The 17,182-nt window shown below is 45.7% G+C and overlaps 1 pseudogene; it reads right to left on the bottom strand.

Moving 5' to 3' along the window:
* Positions 1–8,276: 8,276 nt before the first annotated feature.
* On the bottom strand, positions 8,277–15,586 carry LOC123037615 (annotated as a pseudogene).
* Positions 15,587–17,182: the final 1,596 nt, after the last annotated feature.

The following is a 17,182-nucleotide window of genomic DNA, read 5'->3' as shown; positions in this document are numbered from 1 at the left end:
AAATGGACCTCCTAAGCAAAACATTCTTTCGATTAGACACCATCAAATTTATGTTTAGCTACCCTTTTGACAAAATTCCACCTCCTACATGCCAACACTGCAATCAAAACCTAACCCTGATCAACATATATTTCTAGGATGTCCCCTTTACGTTGAATCCAGAAGGAAACTCCTCCAAAATACCATAGAAGAAATTATAAACCAAAAAAATGCTGTAACATTTATCATATTTCCCAAATCCATCTACCTCTACAACAATATATAATGTAATCGTAATATTATCAACAAAAATTGTAAACTCCCATGTACATATTACTGAAATTAATTTATTCATTCACTAATTCATTAATTCGCTCAATTAATGTTGTTATTTATAACAACGGAGTAGTTATGCAGAAGGCCACTGTAGCTGTTGCCTAATGCTATCACACTTTGTAATTGTCGGTCATAAGTTAATCAAGATGTGTGGATTATAGGAGACTCCCGCGTCTGTCACGGCCGACAATTTATAAGTCTGCCGGGTGTCGTCTACGGAGTCGCCGTCCATCCAGTGGTGTTGGAAAATGTCTTGACAGACAGTGTGCATGTGTAAGCAGACGTTCCCGGTATCGACTTGAGGATTTACAAATCGTCCCTGTTACTGTCGGAACTCCCGTTTCCTGGAACATAACTCGGTTTTTTCACTTCACCCCCAGCATCTTTCTGAGAGCCTTTGTAATGCACGTTTGCACCCTCTTTAGTGAAGCCCCCAGTTACCGTCGGCACTCCAGTGTCCTGGAACATAACTCGGTTTTTCCACTTCACTCCCAGCATCTTTCTGAGAGCCTTTGTAATGCACGTTTGCACCCTTTTTAGTGATGGCCCAGCAAGTGATTCCCCAGCTTAATGACGGAAGGACAATGGCCTTACAGAGCCGCACCTTGGCTTGAAGGGATGGGCCGCTATTTGGACGAAGGAGCCAGTCCATTTTGTCAAGTTTTGTTTTTGCTGACCCACAGACCCGATCAATTTGTCCCTTCCAACAAAGGCGACGGTCTAAGGTAACTCCGAGGTACGTCCCCTTTTCTTCGTGTTTGAACCTATTTCCAGCAATAAAGAGGCTACTCGAACGGCCAGGGCGGACAGCAAATGTGGCATGTTGCGTTTTGCCAACATTTAGCGCAATGTTCCAATTCGTCCAAGAATGTCTGGACACGTCGGGAGGCAGACGTAGTGGTGCTACCACCTGCAGCAAACTCTCTATTATCTAAGCACGATACAATGAGATTCCAGAGTCCCTCAGCCAAACCCTGTCACAGGTCTGTTGAACGTCAAGAAAAACGGCTGCGCAATGACAGAGCTAGGCAGAGCATTTACTACTTTGCCATCAATCGCGTCCATTCCAGGAGCTTTAGTAGTAACCAGTCGCTTTATATGACCGCGCACCTCAATTTCGTGTAATGGACGGAGAGCAACAGGATAGCCAAAGGAAAGCCCTAGCCTAGAGATTGATGTCTGGACCTCTTTGCTTGCTGCAAATTCAAATGGAGTAAAGCGATTCTCAAGATCATAAGCAAATATTTTAGCAATCTCGGAATCACCGTGGCCCCAAGTGCTATCGCTACGTTTAAGGGAAAACCTCTGAAGCGGCTGTCTTTTAAGGTTCCACAGCGCGATATCGATCATCAATGTGAAAGAATAAGACTAATGGTTAAATGTGTCTCTGAGATCATTAAAATGTCAATGTTGCGTTCCTGGAGGATTCCAAGAGATTGCCAACTAAGTTGTTTGCGTCATGTCAGGATTTCGTCTTTTCCTGATGTTATTTGAGTATTCTTACTAATTCACTTGGGTGTAAAAATGGTCATAGTCGGGACAGATGAGCAGATATCTGCATAAATGGGATCATCAGATTCTCAAAACTAAAATCATTAGAAGTGTCAGAGAAGCACCTATTGGCATCAAAGGCAGTCGCCTTGGCATTCATAGAGGCTTTAATAACAGCTTCTTTGGCAGCTTCGTCGGTATTGACCGTTGGTCGCGTGACTCGGTCCTTAGCAAATGCTTAGTCACATTAGAGTCACGACAAGCTTTCGCCGAGATGGCTTGAAACTGGGCACCATACCAGCATCTGACATTGCACTAGCTTAAGGAACCAAGAGAATACAGAAAAAGACAGTTTAAGCGCAGCAACCGGCCTGCCAAAACCAAAGGCAAGGCCAGCGAATGTTTTGTTAAGAAAGTCAAAAAATCGTAAAAACACAGGAAAAAAATTTTTTATACAACTTTTTTTTTTAAATACGGGAACTCTGAAATAAACACAGCCGGTTAGTTTGACACATAACTCGAAATAACAATATACTCGTATATGGAACTGTGTTCCCTGTGTGTTAAACTAACACTGTTTTAAATCATGGATAAGTCGATATAAAAATAGTTAAGGATTTCCTGTGCTTCCACTGAAAGCTAATATATTCGCAGAGACTGCTACTCGAATTTATCTTCTTCTAGGGATACAACTTCTCTGAAAGTGATGCAGTTTTCGAAGCAAAATATCCATATTTTTGAGTTATCCTTTTTCTTTGCAGCTTAAAGCATTGCAGATTCTGACTGTATTCTGTCTCACTTTAACAAAAAGCTCTCTTCTTTTGGATCTTCTTCGTATTAAACCTGTTTATTCGCCAGGGCCCGATGGTATTCCTGGGTGCGTGCTGTGCAAACCTCTTCATAAGTTGTTTACCTTATCTCTAGAAACCTCCCAATTCCCAAATATTTGGAAGGAATCATTTGTTATTCCTCTTTTCAAAAAAGGTAACAAGTTAGAAGCCAGTAACTATAGAGGTATTTCTAAGTTGTCAGCTATTCCTAAGCTTTTTGAAAAAATTATTACTCCTCATTTGCAGCACCTTTGTAGATCAATCATTTCTCCGAGTCAACACGGATTTATTAAATGTAGATCCACAATCATAAACCTTCTAGAGCTCACTACATTTATGATAAAAGGCTTCAATAGTAGTTTTCAAACAGATGTCATATACACTGACTTTAGACTTACAATCCATTCTAGTTAATTTTCAAAACTGGTGCCGAGATAATTTACTAAATTTAAACGGTTCCAAGTGCAAGCTGATGACTTTTTATCGGGCCAATCCGATATACGCGACTTACACGTTAAGTGGCAGCTCTTTGGATAGAATAACTCTTGTAAACGATTTTGGCGTTCTCTTGGACCCTAAACTAAAATTTTCTAATCACATTTCGTCCATGGTTAATAAAGTCAGAGGAGTGCTTGGATTTATTAAAAGGTGGTCAAAAGAATTCGATGATCCTTATTTGACTAAAACTTTATTTATTTCCTAGTCCGTCCGATTCTGGAGTATGGGTCTCCCGTCTGGAGTCCACAATACGGAATACATATTGGTCGTATTGAATCTGTACAAAAAAACTTCCTTCTTTTTGCTTTACGGCGCCTAAACTGGGATGCAAATCTTATCTTACCTTCTTATTCTAGTAGACTTCTTTTGATTAATTTACCATCCCTTGCCAACCGTAGAACGATGCTTGGTACTATCTTTATTTATAACCTTATACATGGTGATATTGACTGCCCCGACTTGTTAAGTCGGCTAAACTTTTCTGTGCCAAGTAGATTAACTAGAAATTATTTTCCCCTAATTTTAAATCGTTGTAGATCTAACTATGCCTTGCATGAGCCTTTCAGAGTATTATGTTCTGACTATAATAGACTTTTTCCTGTAATATCAAATCTTGACTCTCTGCCGCTCCTAAAACGATTGATACTTGCTTCATTGGCACAAGATTGATCTAACTATTACTTTTTTCCCCGGACCTTTACCTTTATTTTCCTATCTCGCGTCTATCTTATCGCGAATCGTGCCGTACGATACACGGCTGCGCCCCTCGGTCGGTTAGGCGGGTAAGTGGGCCGTGGGACTCCGCACGCAAAAAAAAAAAAAAAAAGTTACGGACATGGGAACAGAATATAAGAATTCAATTATAGACGATTTGTGCAAATATTTAAATATTGAAAATATTACATCCACAGCACACCACCACCAGACAGTTGGAACAATAGAAAGAAGTCATAGAACTTTCAATGAGTACATACGATCTTACATATCGGTTGATAAAACTGATTGGGACGTATGGCTTCAATATTTTGTCTTTTGTTTCAACACGACCCCCTGTATGGCACATACTTATTGTCCATATGAGCTAGTATTCGGTAAAACAAGTAATTTACCGAAACATTTTAATAGCATAGACAGTGAAGAAGCACTATATAATATAGATGACTATGCTAAGGAAAGTATGTATAGATTAGAAGTAGCCAATAAAAGAGCTAGAGTTATGTTAGAAGCAAATAAGAAAAGAAATAAAGTAAGGGATATAGATATATCAGTAGGTGACCAAGTTTTATTAAAAAACGTGGTTTGCAAAGCACGTCTCAAACGTCTTTTCTCCAGAACAAGCTGTTCGATTTCAAGGTTTTTTTTGTGTTGGTGTGTGTGCCCATCCCACACTTGCGGTGTTGAAACTTTGGCTGCTGCGACGAGTACAGACTCCAGTGCATCGGCATAGCAGTCGATGTCCTCCTTGATGTTGAGCTGTGAAGTTAGTTCAATGTGGGACCTTACGTACTTTTTGAACTTCAGCCAGTTAGTTCTATGCGACGTCAGCATGCGAGGGTGCTCGATTAATTCCGGGCTTTGAAGAAGAGTTATTAGCACAGGTGGTCCGATGATAGATCCAAAAGCGATTTTGCTGATATTAGATTGCGAGAAATGTTTTTTTTCACAGCAAAATCAATTAAATCAGGTAGTTTTCTAGGATCTGTAGGCCAGTATGTAGGGCTGTCTGATGAAACGTAGTCCAGTTTGTTGCATGTTTTAATGAGTGCATTATATAATTGCCTTCCTTTGGGGATCACAAGGCGGGATCCCCAGTGCGTGTGCTTGTCGTTGTAATCTCCTGCTGCTATGAATCGCTCACCAAGTGAATTGTAGAAGTCCATGAATTGTTCTTTGGAGACTGTAAAGCGGGGTGGGCAGTAGACAGCGGCAATGGCAAGGTTGCAGTTGCCAAACTGTAATTTTATCGAAGTTGCAGCTGATTTTTTGCAAACCGTTGGTGAAAGTGGTGTTTGACGCGGTCTCTTATTAAGATGCCAGTTCCGCCATGCGCTTTACCATCTGGATGATCGGTGCCGTAGAACGTGTATCCCCGTATTTGAAAGTTATATTTGCTGGTGAGATGCGTTTCTGCCAGCAACACAACGATGTGGTTTTCGTTCAGAAATTGAGTAATTTCAGGTTTATGCCGTGATACACCGTTGGCGTTCCACAGAGTTATTCAAAGGCTAGGCATGGTTTATTTGGACTGCTGACCTGCAAGCATTTGTAACAAGATATTTTGGTTTTGCATAAGGGTTTGGATGGTGGTTTTCATGAAGGACATAAATTCCATCATATTCAGTTGCAAAGTAATCATCATAGATTCCATGTTACTTTGTGACTGTCCCATGGCCTGCTGGATGTTATCAATTTTCGGCTCTATGTGAGCTGTGCCTGATCTTAAAGCACTGGCGTAAGACATTCCGTTGGTGGTAATTGAAGGGCCAAATGATGATCTGGCTGCTTTTGCGAAAAAAACTTCCGGTGTCGTTTGTGATCTCATGTAAGTGTTTTGTGTGTTCAGGGAGCGTGCCGTTGTCGTTCGTTGCATATGACTTTTTATCATCTTGTAGACTGGACTGCCTCTGTAGTTTGCGGTGTGGTCTCCTTGGCAGTTTACACACTTTTTAGTGAGAGAGTCTTCCTTGTTGGCAGGGCAGGGTTCGGAGCCGTGGCAGTTTCCACATCCTACACATACTGACCTGAGGGTGCAGTAAGCCCTGGTATGACCGTATTCCTGGCAATTTGTGCATTGCACTGGCCCGGTCCGTTTGTGCGGCTCTTCCACTGTGATCCTACGGTGCAAAAGGTACTGCAACTTGTAGATCGGGTGCACTGCGTTTTTTTTCTAGGTTCAACTGTCTGGCTCCAGCTGTACCTTGAAGAGTGGTTGCGGCTTCTTGTTTTTGTTCATAAAAAAAAAAAAAAAAAAGGACTCTGTAATTTCGGAGGGGGTCACATCGGGTTCTATTCTCTTGAGCACAACTTGCAAGCGTTTGCAACTTTTCAGCTGGTACGTGTAGTAATTCTTTTTGGCATCGTTTAAGTACTTCGACACTGCTCGGAAATCGTCTTCGGTTTTGGTTTGGAGTTTAGTTTCGCTTATATTCCCTTTCATAAGCGGAATAACATGTGAAGAGTTGGGGCGTCGCGGGTGTTCGTCGATGGAAGGCAGCTTCGTCGGGCGTTGCGGCTGTTGAACGTAGCCGGGTGGGAAGCTGTGGAATAGATTGGTAAAACACTCGACGATCGCGAGAAAGGAACAAAAAGACTTGGTGAACTTTTTTCGTGTTATAGCGCGGACCGGCCGGGCGATGTATTTCAATAATGAGACAATGAAAGACTAACTTAAGCCTAATTGAGCGCTGCGTTTCAAAGCGCAGTGGAGAGATTCCGGGAGCGGGAAGGCCGGAGAGCCTGGAATCGCAAGCGTCCAGTGCGGGAGAGCGGGAGAGCCTGGAGTCGCGAGCATCCAGTGCGGGCGAGTAGGCATTCGCTACGAGGGAAGCGCGGGTAGTTTAAAAGAGGGGAGAGCGGCGTAAACATTCCGCCCCCCTTGCAATCGCTAGCGTTGCAAAAGAAAAAAAAAAGCCCACTCCTGTCGTCTAGGCTTGACTGCAGGCGCCGGACAGGATCCACCCGAATGCCGTCCTCTGGGCCACTGGGAGTCCCTCGTCGACCAAATGGAAGCCCGGTCGGATGACCTTGGCGTAGACATCCGCACCCAGGACTACAGAGATGGTTGCCGGCAAGTAAAAGCGTTTGTCGGCGAACGGGAGGTCCCCGTATCTGCCGACCACGGTGTCCGAGAGCTCTCGGATGGGGGTGCGGATGCGGACGTTCGGCTCCACTTTCAAGACCACCTCTAGCTTGAAGCCGTTGTCGCACTTCGACCGAATTGTCGCCGTGCAGATGCTCTCGTCGCCGTGCAGATGCTCTCGTCGCCGACGGTCGTAGTCGGCAAGCGGAACGCGGACGCCAATGATGCGTCGATGCAGCTCGTCGGCGTACACGGGTCGATGAGGGCGGCCGTGTCGAAGGTCTTCAGCCCGGTCTCCAAAGTGACCATGGCCGTCGGCAGGACATTCACGCTGTGCCGTTGAAGGATGGACGCAAGTGACGGAACCGGAGCCGAGGAGGCTGAGCGCGGCGGAGAGGCAAGCGCTCTGCGAGTTGGCGGATCTTGCCGGCGCGAGCGCTGCTGAGAAGCGGCTGATGCCGAGCGCCTTGCCGGGGCTAGCGCTTGGCGAGTTGGCGGATTCTGCCGGCGCAAACGCTGTTGAGTAGCCGACGGCAGGGGACGCTCGTGCATATGGAGGAGCGTGTGGTGCTTCCCGTTGCACGTTTTACATTTGTCGCGAGACAATTTGAGCAGTACTTATTAATAAGCACTGCCCGAAGCCGCTTCTCTGCGCTCAGCTTTAGGAACCTCTGGCACTTTCGAAGCGGATGGATTCCACGGCAGACTCGGCATCGGTAGGAATGTATACCTCGAGTACGTCTGCTTTCCAATGCCTGAGCGCTGCGTGGACGAGGAACCATGATGTGATCTGGTAGTGAGTAATGGATAAAAAAAAGATGATTTGAAACTGCTTAGATGGCGAGGATTGTTTGGGAATTATGTGGAGGATGTTGGTTGAGGAAGACGGTTGGAGTGTTCTCCTGGCAGAAGAACCACCTTGGTCACGGGACGCTTGATAATCCTGCGTGCCGTGAGAATGCTGACGACACGGACATTGCCGTCAGCCCCCGGAAAGACAGAGTCGATTCTGCCAAGGCGCCACTCATTCGAGGGCAGATTGTCCTCCTTGACGACTACCATGTCGCCAACGCGGAGATTTGCGGTCGGGGACTGCCACTTGTTACGCTTGTGGAGCTCTTTGAGATACTCCTCTTTCCATCGAGCTTGGAATTGTTGATGGAGCGCCTTTAAGTGTTGCCACCGATTCACAATGGACTTGGATTCCCCTTTTAATTCGGGATCCACTATGGACAGAAGAGCTCCGCCGTCTAGAAAATGCCCTGGTGTCAATGCTAAGAGATCAGTGGGATCTTCAGACATAGGAGATAGCGGTCTGGAATTTAAACAAGCTTCCATTTTCGCTAGGAGTTGAAAGTTCTTCAAAAGTGTACTTTCGAGTAGCGGTGGACTTGTAAAACAAGGTTTTGAAGCTTTTGACACCCGCTTCCCACAGGCCTCCCATATGGGGTGCCCCCGGAGGAATGAATTGCCAGTTGAGCTGCTGATGACTATACGCATCAGTCACAGACTCTTTTACGGCTTGTAGAAAATCTCGGGAGAGCAGGGTGGCAACGCCGACAAAGGTTTTCCCATTGTCGGACTGCACTTGACGGGGACAACCTCTTCTGGATACGAACAGAGCGAAAACGGCGAGAAATTTTTCGGTCGTCAGATCGGATGTAGGCTCTAGATGGATGGCCTTTGTAGAGAAACACACGAAAACCAACACATACCCTTTTGTAATTAGGCAAGCTCTGCCTGTGTAATTTTTTATGTCGAAAGGGCCAGCGTAGTCCATCCCTGTGTACGTGAATGGCCGGGAAAAAGAGACTCGCTCTTTCGGAAAACTTCCCATCATCTGAACTTGCAATCGCTTCTTATGGATAACCCAGACCTTGCAGGAGTTAATAACGGCCTTTACCAAGTTCTTTATTTTCGGAACCCAGTATCTTGACCGGGTGAGACGTACGACTAACTGGTTACCTCCGGGCAACGTTATGAGATGCGTAAAATTTACCAGTAGTCGAGAGAGTGCACATTCGTACGGGAGGATTATAGGATGTCGTTCATCATATCGCAAATTTTCGGAGGCCGTTATTCGGCCGCACGCCCTTATAAGCCCTTTCTCATCTAGAAAGGGGTTCAAGGAGAGGATGAAACTTGTGGCGGACACAGGACGCTTTTGACTCAAGAAGCGGTATTCATTAGCAAAATATCTGCGCTGAGTGCTAATGACCATGAGCCGTTCAGCGGCGACAAGTTCTTGGGCTTCTAGATGGACTTCCGGAATCGGCGACTGTTTCCTACATCGCTGGACAAAACGGTGGACATACGCAAGGACCCGTAAAGCTCTATTTAACTTAGAAAAGCGATCAAGGATGTCTTCTGTCGGAATGGACGCAACATGGGCCTTGACAGGACGCCTTTCCACTTCGGTCACCTGTAAGTCGGTGCTTTGGGCAGGCCACTGATCTCGTGGCTTTTGCAACCAAGTGGGCCCATGCCACCAAAGGGAGTTGTCGCCCAGTTCTTGTAATGGCACGCCCCGACTGGCCAAGTCAGCTGGATTGTGTTCGGATTGAACATGCGACCAATTGGCTGCCTCTGTGGACTGGGTGATCTTTGTTACCCGATTGGCAACGAACGTTGTCCACTGGCATGCTGGTTTGGCTAGCCATGCAAGCACAATCGTGGAATCGGTCCAACAATGGAGTTTCGAGGACAGCATCGGCATATGGGGGAGGATGGATTCGGCCATCTCGGATAGCAATAGAGCTCCACACAGCTCTAGTCTGGGAAGCGACACAGTTTTTACTGGCGCCAGGCGCGTCTTGGCCGTGACAAGATGCACTAGCGTCGTGTGCCCCATCTCGACGCGCACATAGATCGCAGCACCGTACGCCTTTTGAGAGGCATCACAGAATCCGTGATGTTCCACTCGGAATTCTGGGCGGAAGGAAACCCATCTGGGAATTCGGACTTGATCTAGGACTGAATAGCTTTTGAGGAAATCACGCCACTTTTGGCACAGTTCAATTGGAAGTTCATCATCCCACCCTAGATCACGCAGCCAGATCTCCTGCATGAAAATCTTGACACAGACCACGAAAGGAGCGAGCCAGCCTGCTGGATCAAACAGCTTCGCAATTTGGGAGAGAACATGCCGTTTTGTGAGTGTAGCTTCGGTGGATAGGTCGGGGAGGGCGAAGAAAAACTCATCGGATGTTGCTTTCCAACGGACTCCGAGAGTTTTCGCCGTGCTTTCCGTATCTATTTCGAGGAAATCGGCAGTTAAAAGATGATCGGTTCCGATATGAGCCAGAACTTTTTTGTGGTTGGAGGTCCATTTCCTCAATGGAAAACCAGCCGAATTGAGGCCACTCTGCAACTCGCGAATGGTGAGGTGAGCCTCTTCTGCAGAGTCAGCTCCCGAAAGGACATCATCGACATACATGCAACCACGAATAACTTTACTCGCCCTTGGATGGGTTAGTTGCACGTCGGTCGCCAGCTGTTGCAGAACCCGAATTGCCAGGAACGGTGCACAATTGACCCCAAACGTAACAGTTTTTAGTTCAAAATCTCGAATGTATCATTCCCTATCGCGGAATAAGATACGTTGGAACGTTGCTTCGGATCTACCCAGATCTGCCGGTACATTTTCTCGATGTCAGCACTATACACAAATCGGAAATATCGCCACTTCAGGATCTGGATGGTTAGATTGGACTGTAGGACCGGGCCAGCATGAAGGATATCATTTAAGCTGACCCCATTGTCTGAAGGGCTGGAGGCGTTGAATACCACTCGAAGTTTGGTGGTCGTACTCTCCGGTTTTAACATTGCGTGGTGTGGCAGGTAGTAACAAGCTGAATCGTGGGTAGGAAGGACTTCTCTCATGTGATTGCGGTCGAGATATTCTTGAATAACTGAGTCGTACTTGGATTTTAAAGTACTGTCCCTTTTTAGCCGCTGCTCGTTTCTTAAGAATTGATCCAGCGCCTGGGATCTGGAATGTCCTAGGGAGCAATTAATGTTCTCAGGATCTCGAAAAGGAAGACTCACGACATACCTGCCGGTCTCGTCTTTTATGGTGGTCCGAAGGAAATTGTCCTCACAAATCACGTCGGATTCTTTTGCCACTTTTACTGGCAGATCCTCCACCTCCCAGAATTTGGTGAGGAGTTTATCGAGAGACGCTTCATACGTGTGTGCAACTTGCGTGGAAAAGGATGATATTTGATCATGCCTCGGAGCGGGTACTGGTCCTGTTAGAATCCAGCCGAAAATGGTCTCTTGACCGAGAAGCGAGCCACAGATGTTCGCTCGGGTACCGCTTAGTAGAATGGATGGAAGTATATCGGCCCCGATTAGAATATCTATTTGTGCGCTCTCATAAAACGTTGGATCGGAAGTTCGGGAAGGTCTCGCAGGAAATGTTGCGGAAGCGCACATGAAGGAAGATTTTCGGCTATTTGTGGAAGCACGTAGGCAGTGGTGTTTAACTGCAAACTAGGCCGGGTCGGAGAACGGATCGTGAATTGACAGATCTTTTTGGTCTCAGCGGAGACCGTTTGATTAAGTCCTGAGACCTGTGCTCGGATAACCTGGAACGGCAGTTTAATCAGGTTGAAAAGGCGCTCAGTGATGAAGGTCGCCTCAGATCCGGAGTCTATTAAGGCTCGCGCTTGGAAATTGGAACCTCGATGGCATATATTAATTATAGCGGTGCCTAGGAGGACTGACCTAGTGCCTGCCGCAAAATAATTCTGATGCGTTGACTGCGTGCCACTGGCAGCCGAGGGACCGAGAGTATTTGGTCTGGATCTGGGCGTTGGCGTTGGATTTGCGCGCGCTGGGGATGGGCTGCCTCGGTGTAGGAGGGTGTGATGGCGGCCGCGGCACGTGAAGCAGTTATGTGCGCTTTCGCAGTCGCGCAACTGATGTGTCCGCGCAAAGCAGCTTAAACACAGCTGTTTTCTTTTTATATATGCGATGCGTTGGTCGACCATCATCTGGAGAAATTTGGCGCATGTGGGTACAGGATGGTTCTCTCTATTACAGAGATCGCACCCTTTAGGTTGCCTAGGTGCTACCCTTGTCTCGAATTTATTCTTCGAGACTCCGAGTTGGATGTGGATGCCCTGGGCTGAGTCTGACTAGAACCTGATGGTCGAACATCATCTATGGCTTCTAGTGTCCTGTGACGCTCCGTTAGGAAAACGTTCAGCTCGTGCCACGTAGGGATCTCGGCTTTGTTATGGAGGGACTGCTCCCATAGGGAAAGCGTAAGCTTTGGGAGTTTGGACGAGCACATATACACCAAGAGGCAATCCCAAGTTTCGAACTAAATACCGGACATTTCTAGTGCAGTAAGGCAACCCTGGATGGTACTTTGAAGTTCTTTCAAAGCTGACCCAGACTCCTGTGTGACGGACGGTACATTGAGAAGTATCTTTAATTGACTGTTTACTAACAATCGCTCGTTTTCGAAATGCTCAATGAGATTATCCCACGCTGATCGAAAGCCATCATTAGTAAGGGGTGAATTTGAAACTATATTGTGAGCGTCGCCACTCGTTTTAGCATTAAGGTGAAATAATTTTTCGACAGGAGTGAGTCTGGGATTGTTGATATAAATTGCCGTGAATAGATCCCTAAAGGTTGGCCAACGAAGATAGTCGCCGGTAAAAACTTCGGTATCGCACGGCGGAAGCCGGCAGCCTGACGGAATGTATGTCTGAGAAGGATCAGCTGGCGTTGGGGAAGGTTGCGGAAGTTGCGGAGTTTGCGCTATCATATCTGCTATCTGGGCGCCGCACCTTTCGTACGCGCTGTAGCAATAACCGTACTTAGCCTTGAGGACTGGCAAGCTGTCAGGTGCACCTTCTCCGGCTGCTACAAGGCATGCGGTACAGGCATCGTATTCTTTTTTGATGCGGACCCATACCTCTCGGATTTCGTCTCGGCGAATATTGAGGACGGATAACGTAGGAGGGACCGCCGAGGGAATATTTATTCCCGATTCCAATTCGGACAGTCGATCCGAGACTTCAATAAACTGGCTCATAGCGAGGTCGGCAGCCGTTGCAACCATTTTTGTGCTGGCTCGCGTGGTTCTTTCGATGGCAGAAGGAGCCTTTTTGGGAGGTGGCGTCTTGACCTTTTTAGGTGTGGGCGTCCTTACCGTGATTTTTGGTATTTTCGGTGATGGAACAGGGGATAGTTTGTTGGAACTTTCCCTGGACATACCAAACTAGGATGCTGTTAGGATGGAATGTGCGCGCTGATATTTCGGACAAAAATCAGAGAAACCATTACGGACCCACTTATGGACCGGTGGAAATAGGGTATCGACTAGCTCAAAAAATAGTCGATATGCGAGGCTGAATTAAGCCTAGTATCCAGATCGACAAACGATTACGCTAGCGTAAAAACTTTAATCTTTCCAGTGTGACCAAAGTTTCGAGAGTTCATCAGATTTAAGCGTGCTACGGTCGTACTGTCAATCAGCTGGGTTTGTTGGCAAGCAGTTACAATTCAAATATCGTATTTGCGGGAAAAGAGCCTTTAAAAGATATTATTAAATACCTTGGCAAGACAAGTCTGCCGGTGTACAAAGAAATTAAAAAACAATACAATTTAAATTTAACAGTTGTTTTTTTAGTTTACTGATAATTATTTGCTAATTTAAAGTTCATGTCTGCACTTTTATTGTGTTTTTTCGTACATTCTGGACCTAAAAAACATTTTGCTCTGACAAGAGGCACCCCAGATAGTATTAATGTTATTTTGTCCTCACATGTAAACACCTGCAATCGACTTTTGTGAGTTTTTTTTTAATTTTTCCCTCCATTTCTTATAATGTTCAGTGAGAAGCGCACGCCAAAAGATTAAATTTTTTAATCTTTTCGCTAGGGTTCAGCCAAACTTCATTTCAGCAGACTGGCAACGCTATGAAATTTTCTGGTATTTTTTTCGTCGATCAGGAGACCGACGTGAAAAAAAGGCCCGACAAAAAGTGAACGCCAGCTGTTTGCCTCTCGCTCTCTCTCATGACTGGCGTACGGTTTTCGTCGATCTGGATGGATGGAAGTATATCGGCCCCGATTAGAATATCTATTTGTGCGCTCTCATAAAACGTTGGATCGGAAGTTCGGGAAGGTCTCGCAGGAAATGTTGCGGAAGCGCACATGAAGGAAGATTTTCGGCTATTTGTGGAAGCACGTAGGCAGTGGTGTTTAACTGCAAACTAGGCCGGGTCGGAGAACGGATCGTGAATTGACAGATCTTTTTGGTCTCAGCGGAGACCGTTTGATTAAGTCCTGAGACCTGTGCTCGGATAACCTGGAACGGCAGTTTAATCAGGTTGAAAAGGCGCTCAGTGATGAAGGTCGCCTCAGATCCGGAGTCTATTAAGGCTCGCGCTTGGAAATTGGAACCTCGATGGCATATATTAATTATAGCGGTGCCTAGGAGGACTGACCTAGTGCCTGCCGCAAAATAATTCTGATGCGTTGACTGCGTGCCACTGGCAGCCGAGGGACCGAGAGTATTTGGTCTGGATCTGGGCGTTGGCGTTGGATTTGCGCGCGCTGGGGATGGGCTGCCTCGGTGTAGGAGGGTGTGATGGCGGCCGCGGCACGTGAAGCAGTTATGTGCGCTTTCGCAGTCGCGCAACTGATGTGTCCGCGCAAAGCAGTTTAAACACAGCTGTTTTCTTTTTATATATGCGATGCGTTGGTCGACCATCATCTGGAGAAATTTGGCGCATGTGGGTACAGGATGGTTCTCTCTATTACAGAGATCGCACCCTTTAGGTTGCCTAGGTGCTACCCTTGTCTCGTATGAATTTATTCTTCGAGACGCCGAGTTGGATGTGGATGCCCTGGGCTGAGTCTGACTAGAACCTGATGGTCGAACATCATCTATGGCTTCTAGTGTCCTGTGACGCTCCGTTAGGAAAACGTTCAGCTCGTGCCACGTAGGGATCTCGGCTTTGTTATGGAGGGACTGCTCCCATAGGGAAAGCGTAAGCTTTGGGAGTTTGGACGAGCACATATACACCAAGAGGCAATCCCAAGTTTCGAACTAAATACCGGACATTTCTAGTGCAGTAAGGCAACCCTGGATGGTACTTTGAAGTTCTTTCAAAGCTGACCCAGACTCCTGTGTGACGGACGGTACATTGAGAAGTATCTTTAATTGACTGTTTACTAACAATCGCTCGTTTTCGAAATGCTCAATGAGATTATCCCACGCTGATCGAAAGCCATCATTAGTAAGGGGTGAATTTGAAACTATATTGTGAGCGTCGCCACTCGTTTTAGCATTAAGGTGAAATAATTTTTCGACAGGAGTGAGTCTGGGATTGTTGATATAAATTGCCGTGAATAGATCCCTAAAGGTTGGCCAACGAAGATAGTCGCCGGTAAAGACTTCGGTATCGCACGGCGGAAGCCGGCAGCCTGACGGAATGTATGTCTGAGAAGGATCAGCTGGCGTTGGGGAAGGTTGCGGAAGTTGCGGAGTTTGCGCTATCATATCTGCTATCTGGGCGCCGCACCTTTCGTACGCGCTGTAGCAATAACCGTACTTAGCCTTGAGGACTGGCAAGCTGTCAGGTGCACCTTCTCCGGCTGCTACAAGGCATGCGGTACAGGCATCGTATTCTTTTTTTGATGCGGACCCATACCTCTCGGATTTCGTCTCGGCGAATATTGAGGACGGATAACGTAGGAGGGACCGCCGAGGGAATATTTATTCCCGATTCCAATTCGGACAGTCGATCCGAGACTTCAATAAACTGGCTCATAGCGAGGTCGGCAGCCGTTGCAACCATTTTTGTGCTGGCTCGCGTGGTTCTTTCGATGGAAGAAGGAGCCTTTTTGGGAGGTGGCGTCTTGACCTTTTTAGGTGTGGGCGTCCTTACCGTGATTTTTGGTATTTTCGGTGATGGAACAGGGGACTAGGCTTTATTGTTAAAATATTCCCCAGGCTTTTGGTGGAACGATGGAGCAAGAATGGAAAAAAATACCAAAAAAATACGACAAAATAAAAATACTGAAAAAATACTGTATTTGATGAGGTATTAGTCGTTTAAGCCTAGTATCCAGATCGACAAACGATTACGCTAGCGTAAAAACTTTAATCTTTCCAGTGTGACCAAAAGTTTGAGAGTTCATCAGAGTTAAGCGTGCTACGGTCGTACTGTCAATCACCTGGGTTTGTTGACAAGCAGTTAATATTCAAATATCGTATTTGCGGGAAAGAGCCTTTAAAAGATATTATCAAATACCTTGGCAAGAAAAGTCTACCGCTGTACAAAGAAATTAAAAAACAATACAATTTAAAATTAACAGTTCTTTTTTTTTAATTTACTGATAATTATTTGCTAATTTAAAGTTTATTGTGTTTTTTCGTACATTCTAGACCTAAAAAACATTTTGCTCTGACAAGAGGCACCCCAGATAGTATTAATGTTATTTTGTCCTCACATGTAAACACCTGCAATCGACTTTTGTGAGTTTTTTGAGTTTTTCCCTCCATTTCTTATAATGTTCAGTGAGAAGCGCACGCCAAAAGATTAAATTTTTTAATCTTTTCGCTAGGGTTCACCCAAAGTTTATTTCCGCAGACTGGCAAGGCTATGGAATTTTCTGGTATTTTTTTCGTCGATCAGGAGACCGAAGTGAAAAAAGGCCCGACGAAAAGTGAACGCCAGCTGTTTGCCTCTCGCTCTCTCTCATGACTGGCGTACGGTTTACGTCGAAGTGGATACTAGGCTTTAGTATTTTATAGGGGGTGGTTGGCCGAATTAGGATGGGATTGGATGTCCCCAGCAGTGTTTGGAGTTTATTGGTTTTGTTTTTCTTTATTTTAAAAAAATATTCGGAGACAAAAAAAACCTTGCGGTGGTATGCGGGTGGTATTTTTTTCCAATTTTTCTTTTTTATCCCCAAAAGAAAAAATTGAGTATCGATATATATGTAGATTTACCAAGCTCAATAAATAAGAAAAAAATACTGGAATGGGCGTTTTTTGTGGAAAAAATGTGAAACCGAAGAAACAAATTAATAAAGCCTAGTATCCAGATCGACAAACGAGTAGCTACGTAAAAAACTTTCCAGTGTGACCAAAATTTCGAGTTCATCGGATTTAAGCGTGCACGGTCGACACAATCAGCTGGGTTTGTTGACAAGCAGTTAAAATCAAATATATTTGCGGGAAAGAGCCTTAAAAGATATTATCAAATACCTGGCAAGAC

This window comes from Drosophila rhopaloa, unplaced genomic scaffold (assembly GCF_018152115.1).
Source record: "Drosophila rhopaloa isolate 14029-0021.01 unplaced genomic scaffold, ASM1815211v1 contig_184, whole genome shotgun sequence".
Lineage (NCBI taxonomy): Eukaryota > Metazoa > Arthropoda > Insecta > Diptera > Drosophilidae > Drosophila > Drosophila rhopaloa.
This window is presented reverse-complemented; position numbering and strand designations above follow the sequence as displayed.